This window comes from Salvelinus alpinus, chromosome 6 (genome assembly GCF_045679555.1).
Source record: "Salvelinus alpinus chromosome 6, SLU_Salpinus.1, whole genome shotgun sequence".
Taxonomy (NCBI): Eukaryota; Metazoa; Chordata; class Actinopteri; order Salmoniformes; family Salmonidae; genus Salvelinus; species Salvelinus alpinus.
Window position 1 is genome coordinate 46213511 of NC_092091.1, and position 16762 is coordinate 46230272.

Below are 16762 nucleotides of genomic sequence, written 5' to 3' on the forward strand. Positions count from 1 at the left end.
GTATGACGGATGCGTGGTCCTATGGTGTTTGTACAGATGAACGGGGTACCTTCAGGCGTTTGGAAATTGCTCCCAAGGATGAACCAGACTTGTGGAGGTCTAACATTTTTTTCCTGGGGTCTTGGCTGATTTCATTTTCCCATGATGTCAAGCAAAGAGGCACTGAGTTTGAAGATAGGCCTTGAAATACATCCACAGGTACACCTCCAATTGACTCAAATCATGTCAATTAGCCTATCAGAAACTTTTAAAGCCATGACACAATTTTCGGGATTTTTTCAAGCTGTTTAAATGCAGTCAACTTAGTGTATGTAAACTTCTGACCTACTGGAATTGTGATGCAGGGAGTTATAAATTAAATAATCGGTCTGTCAACAATTGTTGGAAAATCTGTGTGTGTATGTACAGTGGGGAGAACAAGTATTTGATACACTGATGATTTTGCAGGTTTTCCTACTTACAAAGCATGTAGAGGTCTGTAATTTTTAACATAGGTACACTTCAACTGTGAGAGACGGAATCTAAAACAAAAATCCAGAAAATCACATTGTATGATTTAAGTAATTAATTTGCATTTATTTTATATAAGCCAATAAACACTAAACAGAACAAAGGACAAGGCATATTGACATTAAGGAGAGGCATGCTTAATCGAGTGATCATAAGGGTCCAGTGAGTAGAGGTTGGTTGGGGTCACGGCGATTCAGACTGCTGGCCGGGTAGCTGGCTATCCGTAGCAAGCTAGTGTAGCAGTGTGATGTTGTTCCCCTAGATTATGCACCAAGTTGCACACAAGGACCAATTCAAATAGGCCAGGTCAAGAGGGGATGTTAATAATTTGATAATAATAATAATAATTCAGTTTTTTTTTTTTTTTAATTACAGCTGCATAGCTAATGTTTTTATTTGGTGTACAAACACTTTTTCATATCAATATTGTACATACATGTGATTGTAAAAGTTTTGTATATTTTGGTTTGGCCCATCGCGGGTTATCTGTATTTCCATACCACTTTATTGTTCACTTTTGCCTGACCTTAGGCTAGCAAGGTATGTTGTCTTTGGCTCCGAAATTGTTTAATATAAAACCGTCATAATGTTACACAATGTACTGTTTTGCAACCATAAGTTTGTTACAATGTGGATAATATAAAGATTTATGTTAACAAGTTTCACAAAGCTCGCTAACTAGGGTATCTATTGTAACTTGTGAGTACTTGGGACGTGTTTGAGTGAGTGTCCATGTGGTCGCGCAGGTGCCTGAGAGCTGTGACTGCGCCAAGGGTTAACATAATGTGTGTTGTCTCTTCGTGTGCAGGTATGTCTTTAATTTTGTCCGAATTATGTTCTGTATAATTTTACTTGTATTGTATGGTGTGCTGTTGTGCATCGAATGTGTACACGCAGCACCTGTTATTTCCTTTTGGCGCTCTTTTGCCTGACCTTCGGCTAGCAAGGTGCCTGAGAGCTGTGACTGCGCCAAGGGTTAACATAATGTGTGTTGTCTCTTCGTGTGCAGGGCAAATAAAAAGATTTCAACTAGCAGACCGTCAGTTGTGGCAGCGTCCCAATTAAAAGTACACAACGCAGAATGAACCACGCTACACTAGCATAGGATGGAGGTCTGTTTTTTGCCGCCTCGTGCGTTTCCGTCGGTAGATTAGTGGGGTTCTGTGTGGTAGAGGGGATCAATCCAATTGGCAAAATCGATATAGTTATATAGTGACCCCAAAAAAATTGTCCGGTAGACTTATTCAGATAGCAGCCGATAAGACAGCTAATGATTAGCGGGCCCCAGATGAGCGTTCAGGTAACGTCGCGACGGAGGTGCCAGTTGGTTAACTCCCTCGGGCAGATAACGTCGGTAGTCAGTCGTGAAGGCCCTGTGGGGCTCCGCATTGGCAGTAAAACGTGTCCCGATAGGTGATTGTAGCCCTGGAGTGGCTGATGGAACTCTTCAGCTGGCTAGCTCCGGAATAATTGATGTTAGCTCCGGGATCGACGTAAGCCAATAGACACACGGTTTGCAGCTAGCTAGCTGCAAGATCCAGGTGTAAATGTCCAGAGCTTGCGGTTGAAACCCGGGGATATGGAGAAAAATAGGTTCGGTATGTTCTGGTCTGAGTCGCGTTGTACAAAAGTGGCGATAGAGCTAAAGGAATAGCTGATGACCACAAACCGTGGTTAGCTGAAATACTAACGTTAGCCAGTAATCTGGATTTATTGTGGATTTTCAGATTTGAGGTAAATAATACTTTTTTTGTAATTAGTGAGGCGGGTTGCAGGAAAGCGTTTTGAAGTTGAGTTTTTGGGAAAAATATATATATAAAAGATAGGTGTAAATATATATATATATATATACGGGACACGACAATACAGGACAAAAAGACGTCTGACTGCTATTTCATCCTGGATGAAGAAGAAAAAAATGCTGAGTGACAGACATTTTGAAAGTATGCCTTATCTACTTTGAAGAACTAGTTAAATGATTTCGTCAGACAGCTCTGCAACATAGGCTACCTAAATAGAATGACTAGACAGTACAGTATGGGGAGCACAGAGAACGTTAGTTTTGGCTCGCTGACTGCTACTACCTGAGTAGAGATGAGATTACTTTAAGAAATGAAAAATAAGGAATTAATATACACAACTGATATTTGATTTCATAGTCATTTCCTATTTTTCTATTGATGTCTACCAATGTGGACCTGACAGAGACGATGGAATATGTTCAATGTTTTGGCAGTTATTTCATTTTTAAAGCATTAAATACATTAGTGAAAACCGTGATTATTTTTTCAATAATCTAACCGAACCGACCTCAAAGAGCACTAATTGTTCAGTACTATTGCTTTCACTTGACTTTTTGCAGCTAGCAGACCCAAGCATTTGCTGGTGTACATCAACCCTTATGGGGGCAAGCAGCAAGTGCATTTATGAGCAGAAAGTCGCGCCTCTCTTCGCCTGTGCCTCCATCTCCACGGACGTGATTGGTGAGTTCCTGCCAAAGACATTAAACATGCTTTAATAAAATATGAGTCTTTATGGGCCAAGTCAAATTGTTCACTCTAGGCAAATGGGCACAAGCTCTCTCAGGCCGCACAGGAATATGACATAATTTACGGCCGCCATCTATCATCCTAGTTCCTCATTGGAAAGGATGATGGTCGATGAATACTTGATTCCTTTACATCCCGTTTACTTCTCAGACTAGCGAAAGACTGTGGACATTTGTCAAAGTCATATATTTTGACGAATTGCATTTAACTATACAGCTGCTTGGGTTGATATCAAAATATTGATACAGTATTTGAACAATTGTAAAAAAAAATATATATATATATATATATATAAAAATCTAAGGTGGGTGTGAAAATGTTTGCACATAAAATCAAACTTTTCCTTTAGCTTCAATTTGTTTCAATGTCTAACAATTAGAGAAGAGAAAATGTCTACTTTAGGACTTCTGCAATCTCAGACTTCTTTATGGAAAATGCTTAGTCGATATATTGCTCCAAGCGAGTGAATGATTACGCCTTAAGTCCAAAATATCGATTTATGCAACAAATTAGGAAAACATCATGCGATATAAATTAATTAATTGTAAACCTGTTCAAGTTGACATTTCAAGTGTATCCCAACTACAGGAAGCACTTGAAAGACAAACGTGAAGCATGCTGAGACGTCTAACTCTTTCCTGGTCATTTGTTGTCATAGTTACAGAGCATGCCAATCATGCCAGGGACCACCTGAAGACAGAGGCGGAGTTAAAGAAATATGATGGGTGAGTCGAGGATGGAGATGTTCTCAATGTCATTGTCGCTATAGTAATCAAAGGTCTGTTTTAAAGACCTCTTTGTAGTCTGGTTTTCAGCTCAACCGTCACTAAATCATATTCAACCAATCACAGTTGAACTAAAAACACCCCTGGTCAAGTATATTAATCTCAAACGACAAACAAAAAGATGAGTTTTGTTGTTCTGACCTCTGTGTTACATGACCTTTGACCTCTATGCAGAGTAGTGTGTGGGCGGGGACGGCATGTTCAGCGAGATAGTTCACGGCCTGGTCTCTCGAACACAGAGGGATAACTGAGTGGACCAGAACAGCCCGGAGGAGAAGCTGGTACCCTGTAGTCTCCGCATCGGCATTATATCCGCAGGTTTGTCAAGACCACACGCAGACATTCACAAGCACATGCATGTACACATTCTATACATGCCATCTGCAAGCATTCTCCTCTCTTGGTGTCTTGACAATATAGAATCTTATTTATATATATATATTTTTCAATTTAAAGTTTGTTTTTCAATCCACCTACCAGACAGACTTAAAAAAAAGAAGAAATAATAATAAAAAATTGTTATATATATACACACACACAAAGAATAATTATTACAAAATTTAAAATATAGAACTTGCAGCAGCACTATCAAGGTTCTTTATTAGCTATTTCCAGCCTTAGCTGAGATGACGCCAATAATTAGTTTTTAGATTTTACAGCACCTTACACAACACGCATCTGCTCATCTCCCTGATCACCCCATTCACTCTGTCCAATTTGAAATATAGTTGAGTAGTGGAGACCAGAGTCTATCAAACTTGGGCTGTCTCTTGTGGAGGTCAAAAGTGAGCTTTTCAAGAGGGAGAAAGTCAACAATCTGGTCAATCCACATTTTAAATGTAGGAGAGGTACTAGAGGCCCATAATAGAAGAATACATTTCTTAGCAAAGTATGTAATGGTCATAAGCAAATTTTCTCTGTCAGGATCAAGAACAAAGTCCTGCTGGGCATTAAGAAGATAGATACACGGGGTCATATCAAACTGTACATCTAGTATTTTCTGTGCAGCATGTATAGATTGCCAAAATCTGACAATCTCTCTACAGCTCCAAAATACATGCATATAGGTTCCACTTTCAGAGGTACATCTTTTACAGTTAGGAGAAATGTCTGTTTTCATTCTATGGAGTCTCAAGGGAGTGTAATAAAATTTGTACAAAAATGTGTAATTAGATTCTTTCATTTTTACATTAGTAGAGGAGCAGTATACCCTGTCGCAAACCTCCGCCCATAACTCATCACTGATAGTCAGACCAAGGTCCTTTTCCCAAATTATTTTCAAAGGAGGAGCCTCCTTTCTCAGAAAGGAGTCTATAGATATAAGATATTTTGCCTTTAATGGATTGTGCTGTGACAAGAAGGGTTTCAACTTCATTCAACTGAGTTCTAAACCCCCTCTTGGAAGTAAATGAGGAAATGACATGTCTAGTTTGAAGATATTAAAAAAAGAGATCTTGGCACATTGAATTCACTGCAGAGCTCTTGAAAGGATTTCAGTGTAGTGGTCTTCTGATGAAATAGGTCTGAAAAGGTCCTGATTCCTAGAGTATGCCAAAGATTAAAGTTGGCATCCCTCAGGGCTTTTGGCAAGTCTGGGTTGCCTACTATAGGCGAGTGAGAACATTTTTGGGAGGAAATGCCCAGGTATTTCTTACAGTCCTTCCACGCTAGTAGGGTGCTGTAAATCACAAAGGTTTTGGCTATGTTGCCCACTTCACTAAAGTTATTAATCAATATAGTTGAGCTTAGTGGCAATGAACCACAGGATTGGGCTTCTATCTGGATCCACGTTGACGCTTGTCTGTTGTGATCCATGTTAGCATGTTGCGGATTTGGGCAGACCAGTAGTACAATTAAAGGGAGGGAAGGGCAAGACCGCCCTTAGATTCAGCTTTCGATTGAGTGGAGAGCTTGATCCTAGGTTTTTTATTGCCCCATATAAATTTGGTGATGCTTTGGTTAATTGTTTTGAAAAAGGAAGCTGGGAGATAGCATGGTAGCATCTGAAATAAATAGTTCAGTCTAGGGAGGATGTTCATACAGATGACATTAATTCTTCCTACTAAGCTAATTGGGAGGGAGATCCAGGTTTGGAGATCGTTCCTGATTCGATCCAGGAGTGGAAGATAATTCTCCTTGAAAAGCCTATTCAGATCTGGTGTTATGAATATCCCACGGTATTGAAACCCCTGTGTCTTCCATTGGAGTGGACATAGTGTCTTCATAGAACTGGTGAGTGTAATATTGAGAGGGCAGACAGTGGATTTGTTAATTAATCTTACAACCTGGAAACGTGCCATACTGAGCAATTGTGTCTAAAATGGGAGGAAGGGATTTCTCAGGGTTGGATATGTAGAGCAAGACATCATCCGCGTAAAGCGAAATCTTGTGCTGCAGGCCGCCTGCAGGAACACCTATAATACTTGGATTGCTCCTTATCAACTCTGCCAGAGGCTCCGCCCCCAACAAGTAGAGCAGGGGGGACAGCGAGCACCCTTGTCTTGTGCCCCATGCCAAATGGAATCTGTCAGAGTTCAGTCCGTTAGTAGTCACCATGGCATTTGGATGAGAGTATAGTGATTTGATCCATTTAATAAAGTTTGGGCCCATATTGAACTTTTCTAAGACTGAGAACAGAAAGCGCCACTCCATCCTGTCGAACGCCTTCTCGGCATCCAGTGAAGCCAGCAGGACAGGGGTCTTCTGTGCGTTTACTTGATCAATAATATCAAAAAGACGGCGAATGTTATCAGAAGAGTATCTGTCTCTAATAAATCCAGTTTGGTCCACTTTTATTATTTTGGGAAGAAGAGTGTTTAGTCTTTTGGCGAGCAATTTGGTAATTATTTTGTAGTCGAAATCCAACAAGCTTATGGGCCGGAAGGAGGAGCAGGATAGGGTGTCCTTGTCTTTTTTGAGCAACACTGTAATGCGAGCTGTGTGCATTGATTCTGGGAGAACTCCGTTTTTGCAAAAATCCTCCGGCATTGGCATGAAAATAGGGCTACGCTGGGGCTAAAAAGCTTTGTAGAACTCTCTGGGGAATCCATCTGGGCCTGGGGACTTGTTAGGTGGCATGGAGGTGATTGCCTCCTGGACCTCCTCAGGAGTGAAGGGGGAGTTGAGATCTTCTTGGTCGGTCTCTGATAGTTTAGGTAGCGAGATTCCCTCTAGGAAGGAGTGGAGTTCTGCCTCCGTGTGTTTTCTCTCAGAGGTATATAGTTTGCAGTAAAAATCATGAAAAGTTAAATTGATATTTTTTGGGTCATATGTGACCTCGTCCTCTGCTGTTTGGATAGCCATAATTGTACGCTCTGACTGCTCTTTTTTTAATTGATAAGCATGTAATCTACAAGGCCTATTGTTTTACTCATGGTATTTCTGTTTAGTAAAGAAAACCTTTTTTTTTTTATCTCCCGAGTATAGTCCAAATTCAGGTTGGCTTTGGCTGCTTTAAGTTGACTCCAGGAGGTGCTGTCTGGGGATTGTTTATGTACTTTTTCACAGGGTTCCAGCTCCCCCTCCAGATCTAGCCTGTGTGCTTCCATTGCTTTTTTCTTAGAGGAAGCATATGCAATTAGATGACCTCTTAGTGTGGCTTTAGCAGCGTCCCACATTGTCGCCGGAGAAACAGGAGATTCTTTGTTGTCTTGTGTGTAGTTGTCTATCCATGTAGTTACCAATGTATGGAATGCTTCGTTTGATAGCATGGAGGTGTTGAATTTCCAGCTCTGTGACCTCAATGTTTTTGCAGAGGTCAAAGCGGAGGTGGACAAAGGCGTACCTCTACTGTTGGATTTGAAAGAATGAGAAATACACCTGTCCCACCCAAGCTCTGCGGAGTTTGGCATGTTCAGCATCACAGAGGTGTGTCTCTTGCAATAGCGCGATGTCTGCTTTTTCCTTTTTTAGAGCACATCGTATCTTTTTCCGTTTTATTGCATGACCTAGACCATGGCAGTTCCATGTCAATAGATTTAAGGGTCCTCTTGCGCTAGCTTTTTCTGAAGCTAGCTGCTTCTTGGAGGCTTTTTCCGTCGCTAATGCTCGAGTCCGGGGGAAACATGTCACCTGTAGTGTCGCCTTTTGTAGCCGCCATTACTTTTTGACTAAAGCTAAATGAGTTTAAACTTGAAGTGGGGGTAAGATTAGGAATTGGAAACTACTTGTGCGGAGCTCCTAGTTCATGCGGCCATCTCGTTCAGGGGTCACGTGATCCTCTTATTTATATTTAATATTTTGGATTTAATGTAACAATGTTCTTGTCTATAGCTATTCTGTACTCTGTCGTATAATTTGTTTTATGTGGAAGTGTAGCTCCTGCATGTGCAACAGCTAATGGGATCCTAATAAAGTTTTAAAAAACACACACCACTATGTTTACATAGCAATGATCACATCAATAGCTCAGTTTATGACCTGACTGCGTAAGTTTACAAACTAATGTCAACCATGAGGTCCATTTCATGTACACTACACTATCTATGTTGATTTCCGCATTCCATTTTTCCATCTTACACACACACCCTGGCCGTGATCCCACTCTCCAAGGGTGTTGGGATATGCAATAAACATTTCCAATACATGCATATTAGTACACACTTGTACATGTATGAGAGGGGACAATTATAAGCACCCACCAAATTATTATTATTACAAACACACACACTGCTAGCTTTTGTCTGTGTAGGCAGGAACATAATGTATCATTGTCTTGTTTTGTGTGGTATCCAGGTTCAACGGACTGCATCTGCTATGCCACTGCCGGCATCAATGACCCTGTGACCTCAGCTTTACATGTCATAGTGGGTGGGTGCAGGCAATTAAATTGCCTTTAAAAATAGTGTAACTGACATTTTTATACAGCACAGACTAGTAGCATAAGCATTCTTTATCACTGTTCCAGGTCACTCCTGGAGATTCATTGTGAATAGAAATGTCTCGTGTTTGTCACTTCTATGTTATCGGTATGGCACACTCAGCTGACCAACAAGTGACAGCCGTGACCTACTTATTCAAAGCTTTTGAGATAAGAGGAAACTGCTGGAGGTCAGTGTGGGTGGATGGGTGTGCAGGTGTGTTTTTTATAGTAAAAGCACATAGTGTGTCATCACACCTCTTTAAGACACTGTACCCCACACACACAGTATCTGTGGAGGATCACTCATACTAGACTCGTGTCTTCACAGGAGACTTCCAGCCAATGGACGCGTGCTCGGTCCATCACAACACATTCTTGAGGTATTCCATCTCCCTGCTTGGATACGGTTTCTACGGTGACGTGCTGGCAGACAGCGAGAGGAAACGCTGGATGGGACCAGCCAGATATGACTTTTCAGGTGGGTCAGAGGAGTAGCTTTAGCTGTTTTAGGAAATACAACCATTGGGACTGTTACGGTAGTCTGTTGCTAGTGATATGGCATGATGTCGCTTTGTGCAGGTTTTAAGACGTTCCTGACACATCACCACTATGAAGGGGCTGTGTCTTTTCTACCAGCAACTGACATACTGGGAACCCCGCTAGACAAGACCAGGTGTAGAGCTGGGTATGTAATACTGTACACGTACCACCTGTTGTGTAGTTTAGTATTACATGTTTGTCTAGATGGTGCAAAGGAGATTGCTCACTTGGCTAGCCAACTCCATTCCTGCTTTCCAGGTGCTTCATATGCCAGCACATCGGGCAGCTGTATTCAGGGGATTCCCCAGAGCAATCCAAGACTGCTCCACTTTATTGAGCAATTACACACAAGGTCCAACTGAAATTTGACCTCCGCTTTTAACCCAAGCCCTCCGAAATACAAACACTGAGTATACAAAACATTAAGAACACCTGCTATTTCCATGACAGACTGACCAGGTGAAAGCTATGATCCGTTATTGATGTCATTTCAATCAGTCTAAATGAAGGGGAGGAGACAGGTTAAAGAAGGATTGTTAGGCCTTGAGACAACTGAGACATGGATTGTGTATGTGTGCCATTCAGAGGGTGAATGGGCAAGACCAAAGATTGAAGTGCCTTTGAACGGGGTATGGTAGTAGGTGCCAAGCAGGTGCACCGATTTGTGTCAAGAACTGCAATCCTGCTGTGTTTTTCACATTCAACAGTTACCTGTGTGTATCAAGGATGGTTCACCACTCAAAGGACATCCAGCCAACTTGACACAACTGTGGGAAGCATTGGAGTCAACATTGGCCAGCATCCCTGTGGAACACTTTCAACACCTTGTAGAGTCCTCCCCCAGCAAATTGAGGCTGTTCTGAGGGCAAAAGGGGGTTGCAACTCAATATTAGAAAGGTGTTCTTAATTGTTGGTATACTCAGTGTACATACACAGGTTTAGGAGAGGTGCAGGAGGCTGCCACACTGGGCGCTGCTGTTGTGGGGGATTAAGTGCCTTGCTCAAGAGCACAAAGGCAGGATATGGCATCTAGGATTTCACACCAGCAACCCTCCGGTTACTAGCTCACTTCTTTGCGTCTGACCCGGGATTCGAACTGGTAACCCTCCAGTTGCTGGCTCACCTCTTTTACCGCTAGGCTACTAGCTGAAGCTTACACAAAAATGGGGGAATCAGTAAGACTTTACTATTGGAAAGGATGTATCAGTTTAAATCACCACAAACATAAAAGTATTTTGGGCCACAAATGAAAGCAATTTATTAGTGTAAAATATATTTGAAAAAGCAAGTCTATTAACTTAGTGGGAGGAATGACCTCGATTCAGGGCTTTACCAAGTCGATGAAAGCTACAGTAGCAGCATGTCTCCAAAGCTCAAAATCAACTCAATCAAATCAAATCAAATTTTATTTGTCACATACACATGGTTAGCAGATGTTAATGCGAGTGTAGCGAAATGCTTGTGCTTCTAGTTCCGACAATGCAGTAATAACCAACGAGTAATCTAACCTAACAATTCCACAACTACTACCTTATACACACAAGTGTAAAGGGATAAAGAATATGTGCATAAAGATATATGAATGAGTGATGGTACAGAGCAGCATAGGCAAGATGCAGTAGATGGTATCGAATACAGTATATACATATGAAATGACTAATGTATGTAAACAAAGTGGCATAGTTTAAAGTGGCTAGTGATACATGTATTACATAAGATGCAGTAGATGATATAGAGTACAGTATATACATATACATATGAGATGAGTAATGTAGGGTATGTAAACATTATATTAAGTGGCATTGTTTAAAACCTTTTAGGGATAGGGGGCAGCATTTTCAATTTTGGATGAATAGCGTGCCCAGAGTGAACTGCCTCCTACTCTGTCCCAGATGCTAATATATGCATATTATTATTACTATTGGATAGAAAACACTCTGAAGTTTCTAAAACGGTTTGAATTATGTCTGTGAGTATAACAGAACTCATAGGGCAGGCAAACTTCCAAACAGGAAGTGGAAATTCTGGGGCTGGTTGATTTTCACCTCATCGCCTATTCACATCCCAGTAAGATATGGATGTTGGGGGGGGTGTTCCATTAGCGGGAACGTGTGTCCTAGACAGGTTAAAGTGGCTAGTGATACATTTTTTCCATCAATTTCCAATAATGGAAACTCTATTATCAATACAGACTTGTCACCCAAGCCAGTGTGTTCTCTTTTGTTATCTGAAAGGACCTTCAATGACACCAAACGCTGGCCTGTGACCCATTTTGTTGACAAACCCAAAAAAGGATATAACATATCATACTAAGTGGGTGATGTAGAACACAATTGTGCATTACTCCACTAGGAGCTGTGGGGCCCTAGCCGTCACCCCTACGGAGTGGGATGTGTGTGTGTGTGTGTGTGTGTGTATAAGAGGCCATTACTCCACTAGGAGCTGTGGGGCCCTATCCATCACCCCTACGGACTTTGGTATGTGTGGTGCAAATGCAGAACTGTGGGAAGTACAGTGTAAACGCAGCCACAGCATGGCAGAGGAGGCCTAATGAAGCCCAACACTGCATGACGCAGATCAACTCTGTCTAGTAAGCTTTCTCAATACAAGTGTAATGAAGTTGCATTCTCCAGCACAAACACCCCCATTGTCCCTCAACACCATATACAGTTGAAGTCGGAAGTTTACATACACTTAGGTTGGAGTCATTAAAACTCATTTTTCAACCACTCCACAAATTTCTTGTTAACAAACTATACTTTTGGCAAGACAGTTACGGCATCTATTTTGTGCATGACACAAGTAATTTTACCAACAATTGTTTATTTCACTTATAATTCACTGTATCACAATTACAGTGGATCAGAAGTTTACAGACATTAAGTTGACTGGCTTTAACAGCTTGGAAAAATCCAGAAAATTATGTCATGGCTTTAGAAGCTTCTGATAGGCTAATTGACATAATTTGAGTTAGTTGGAGGTGTACCTGTGGATGTATTTCAAGGCCTACCTTCAAACTCAGTGCCTCTTTGCTTGACATCATGGTAAAATGAAAAGAAATCAGCGAAGACCTCAGAAAAACAATTGTAGATCTCCACAAGTCTGGTTCATCCTTGGGAGCAATTTCAAAATGCCTGAAGGTACCCACGTTCATCTGTACAAACAATAGTATGCAAGTCTAAACACCATGGGCCCACGCAGCCGTCATACCACTCAGAAAGAAGACGCGTTCTGTCTCCTAGAGATGAATGTACTTGTGTGCGAAAAGTGCAAATCAATTCCAGAACAACATTAAAGGACCCTGTGAAGATGCTGGAGGAAACAGGTACAAAAGTATCTATATCCACAGTAAAACGAGTCCTATATCAACATAACCTAAAGGCCGACCAGCAAGGAAGAAGCCACTGCTCCAAGACCTTCATAAAAAAGCTAGATTACAGTTTGCAACTGCACATGGGGACAAAGATCGTACTTTTTGGAGAAATGTTCTCTGGTCTGATGAAACAAAAATAGAACTGTTTGGCCATAACTACCATCGTTATGTTTGGAGAAAAAAGGGGGAAGCTTGCAAGCCGAAGAACACCATCCCAACCGTGAGGCACGGGGGTGGCAGCATCATGTTGTGGGGGTGCTTTGCTGCAGGAGGGACTGGTGGACCTCACAAAATAGATGGCATCACGAGGAAGGAATATTATGTGGATATACAGAAGCAACATCTCAAGACATCAGTCAGGAAGTTAAAGCTTGGTCGCAAATGGGTCTCCCAGATGGACAACGACCCCAAGCATACTTCCAAAGTTGTGGCAAAATGGCTTAAGGACAACAAAGTCAAGGTATTGGAGTGGCCATCACAAAGCCCTGACCTCAATCCCTTCGAAGATTTGTGGTCAGAACTGAAAAAGCGTGTGCGAGCAAGGAGGACTACAAACCTCCTTGCTCGCACAGTTACACGAGCTCTGTCAGGAGGAATGGGCCAAAATTCACCCAACTTATTGTGGGAAGCTGGTGGAAGGCTACCCAAAACGTTTGACCCAAGTTAAACAATTGAAAGGCATTGCTACCAAATACTAATTGAGTATATGTAAAGAGAAATAAAAGCTGAAATAAATCATTCTCTCTACTATTATTCTGACATTTCACATTCTTAAAATAGTGTTGATCCTAACTGACCTAAAACAGGGAATTGTTACTCGGATTAAATGTCAGGAATTGTGAAAGCCAAATACATTTAAATTCAGTTAAGGTGTATGTAAACTTCCGACTTCAACTGTACACAGCACTCTTTGTTCTATATTTGTTCTATAGCGGTATCCATACACATTTAGATGCAGTGATCACAATATAGTGGCTATATCCAGGAAAGACAACATTCCAATTTCTGGGCCTAAAATAGTGTATAAGAGATCATACAAAATCTTTTGCTGTGATTCTTATGTGGATAATGTTAAAAATATTTGTTGGTTTGATGTGAACAGTAAGGGGCATACAGATGCTGCACTTGATGAATTTATGACATTGCTTCTTCCAATTATTGATAAACATGCACCTGTTAAGAAACTGACTGTTAGAACTGTTAAGGCTCCATGGATTGATGAGGAATTTAAAAACTGTATGGTTGAAAGAGATGGGGCAAAAGGAGTGGCTAATAAGTCTGGCTGCACATCTGATTGGCTGACTTCCTGCAAATGTAGAAATTATGAGACTAAACTCAACAAAAAGAATCAGAAACCGTATTATGAAGCTAAGTTCAATAATATAAATAATGTAGGGAAAAAACTTTAGAGTACTTTAAATGAAATTATGGGCAGAAAGACAAATTCAACTCCATCTTTCATCGAATCAGATGGCTTATTCATCACAAAACCATTTGATGTTGCCAATCATTTTAATTATTATTTCATTGGCAAAGTGGGCAAACTTAAGCAGGAAATGCCAACAACAAGGGGCTCCCGAGTGGCGCAGCTGTCACGACTTCCACCGTAGGTAGTTCCTCTCCCTGTTCGGGCGGTGGTCGGCGTCGCCGGCCTACTAGCCATCACCGATCCTTTTTTCCTTTTCTGTTAGTTTAGTCTTTGGTTATTTCACACCTGGTTTCATTTGCCTTCATTTCTGTGTGTAGATATTTACCCTGTTGCCTGTCTAGGTTTGTGCGGGATAAAAAAAAAAAAGGGGTGGTCAGAAAGGGGTAGTCAGAGGAGTGCTCAGGCAGGTGTGTAGGTGTTTCCATCGGTGCAACGACGGTGGGAAGTCCAGATCAAATCTCCACCGTGCGCATTCTCTCAGAATATGCCAATTTGGCTATCGCCAAAGAAGGAGGGAGGTTTGCGTCCGTGCATTGACTATAGAGGTCTAAATTCCATCACGGTGGGGTACAGTTACCCGCTACCTCTCATTGCCATGGTGATTGAGTCATTTCACGGGACATGCTTTTTCACAAAACTGGATCTCAGGAGCGCGTATAACGTATCCGGGAGGGAGATGAGTGGAAGACAGCGTTTAGTACCACATCCGGCCATTATGAGTACCTCGTCATGCCGTACGGGTTGAAGAATGCTCCAGCAATCTTTTGTAGACGAGATTCTCAGGGACCTGCACGGGCAGGTGTGGTGGTTTATATCATGACATTCTGGTCTATTCCACTACACGCGCCGCGCATGTGTCTCTGGTGCGCAAGGTACTTGGGTGACTGTTGGAGCATGACCTGTACGTCAAGGCTGAGAAATGCTTGATGAATCTGGTGTGGTGCTCTCACTAGGAGATGAAAGGATGAGTCTGGTGTGGTTCTCTCACTAGGAGATGAAAGGATGAGTCTGATGTGGTTCTCTCACTAGGAGATGAAAGGATGAGTCTGGTGTGGTTCTCTCACTAGGAGATGAAAGGATGAGTCTGATGTGGTTCTCTTACTATGAGATATGTTAGTATATGATGGTTTGCTAGAGTGTAGACTACCTGTGTTGCTGCTGCCCTGACACACATGTGCAACTCCCGACTGAAGAAGGGGTGGACATGGGTCGGAGATGCAACCGCTCCTCTCTATGTCTTTCTGCCTCTCTGCTGCATGTAGTCCAACCAGACCGAGAATTGATGATGATGTAAATCAAGTGTTAATCAAATGGTATGCTGCTGGGGCAGTACTGTTGATATTTAAACTAAGGTGCTCAGGCACAGGTAGACCCCTATCTGTACCACAAGGTTTCATTTCCAGTTTTTAGGACTACAAACTGGCAAGCTCTATGGCCACAACCATCTGTGACAATCTAAAGAGAGAACGAATGCTTTGAGTACAAAACTGTGGGTACATTAGAGACCATTAGAGGCCATTTTCTCTGGCACGCTCAATTCTGTTAGCATATCTTTCAAGTCTAATGTGACAAAAGTTGTGGAGAATCTAAGGCTGGTGAATGTTTTTTTTAAAGACTTTGCAAACCCTAGTGGTTAGGAATCTGGGCTAATATCCGTACTGTTTCTCTCTAGCAAAACACACAACACAAAATTGGTCTTGACCTGACCCTTAAAAACAATGTGCACACACAAACCATTGATGCTAAAATGATTTTATTATTTTATAATGCTTGAAGAATTTAAAAATGTATATAGAAAACAAGGGAAAGAATGAAAATGAATTTCAGAAAATATTTGTCAAATTGCAGAGGTCACTTCTTCGCAAGGAAAACGTCAGGAACTGAAAAAAGACAAAACAAGTATCACTGTTAGAATCATGTAATACTGTGTCAAATAAACTTCACTTATCAGTTTTAACATTCTCCTCTCTTACCTATGCATTCTGCCTTCATTTTTTTGCATATAAGGGGTTTCAAGACTTTAGCCAAACGATTTTTCCCAGCTGCAAATATAGAGACATCTGAGAGAGAGAGATTAGCATTGGCTATGTACAGACTAAGTGAGCATAGCCTTGCTATTGAGAAAGACCGCCGTAGGCAGACCTGGCTCTCAAGAGAAGACAAGCTATGTGCACAATGCCCACAAAATGAGGTGGAAACTGAGCTGCACTTCCTAACCTCCTGAAAAATGTATGACCATATTAGAGACACATATTTCCCTCATATTACACAGACCCACAAAGAATTCGAAAACAAATCAAATTTTGATAAACTCCCATATCTATTTTGGTGAAATACCACAGCGTGCCATCACAGCAGCAATATATATGGCCTGTTGCCACAAGAAAAGGGCAACCAGTGAAAAACAAACACCATTGTAAATACAACTCATATTTATGTTTATTTATTTTCCCTTTTGTACTTATAACACTGTACATAGCCATAATATGACATTTTAAATGTCTCTATTCCTTTGAAACTGTTGTGAACGTAATGTTTACTGTTCATTTTTTATTGTTTATTTCACTTTTGTTTATTATCTATTTCACTTGCTTATGTTTCCCATGCCAATAAATCCATTTTAATTGAATTGAGAGAGAGACGGGGGATAAGGGGGAATAGACTGGGGTTTTTGAAGATTATTAAAACTGGTTGCTCTTATACATTCTTATTGAT

General features: G+C 41.2%; 1 pseudogene; it reads left to right on the forward strand.

Annotated features, from left to right (window-relative positions):
* The first annotated feature begins 2089 nt into the window (after positions 1–2089).
* Positions 2090–16004, forward strand: LOC139579697 (ceramide kinase-like; annotated as a pseudogene).
* Positions 16005–16762: the final 758 nt, after the last annotated feature.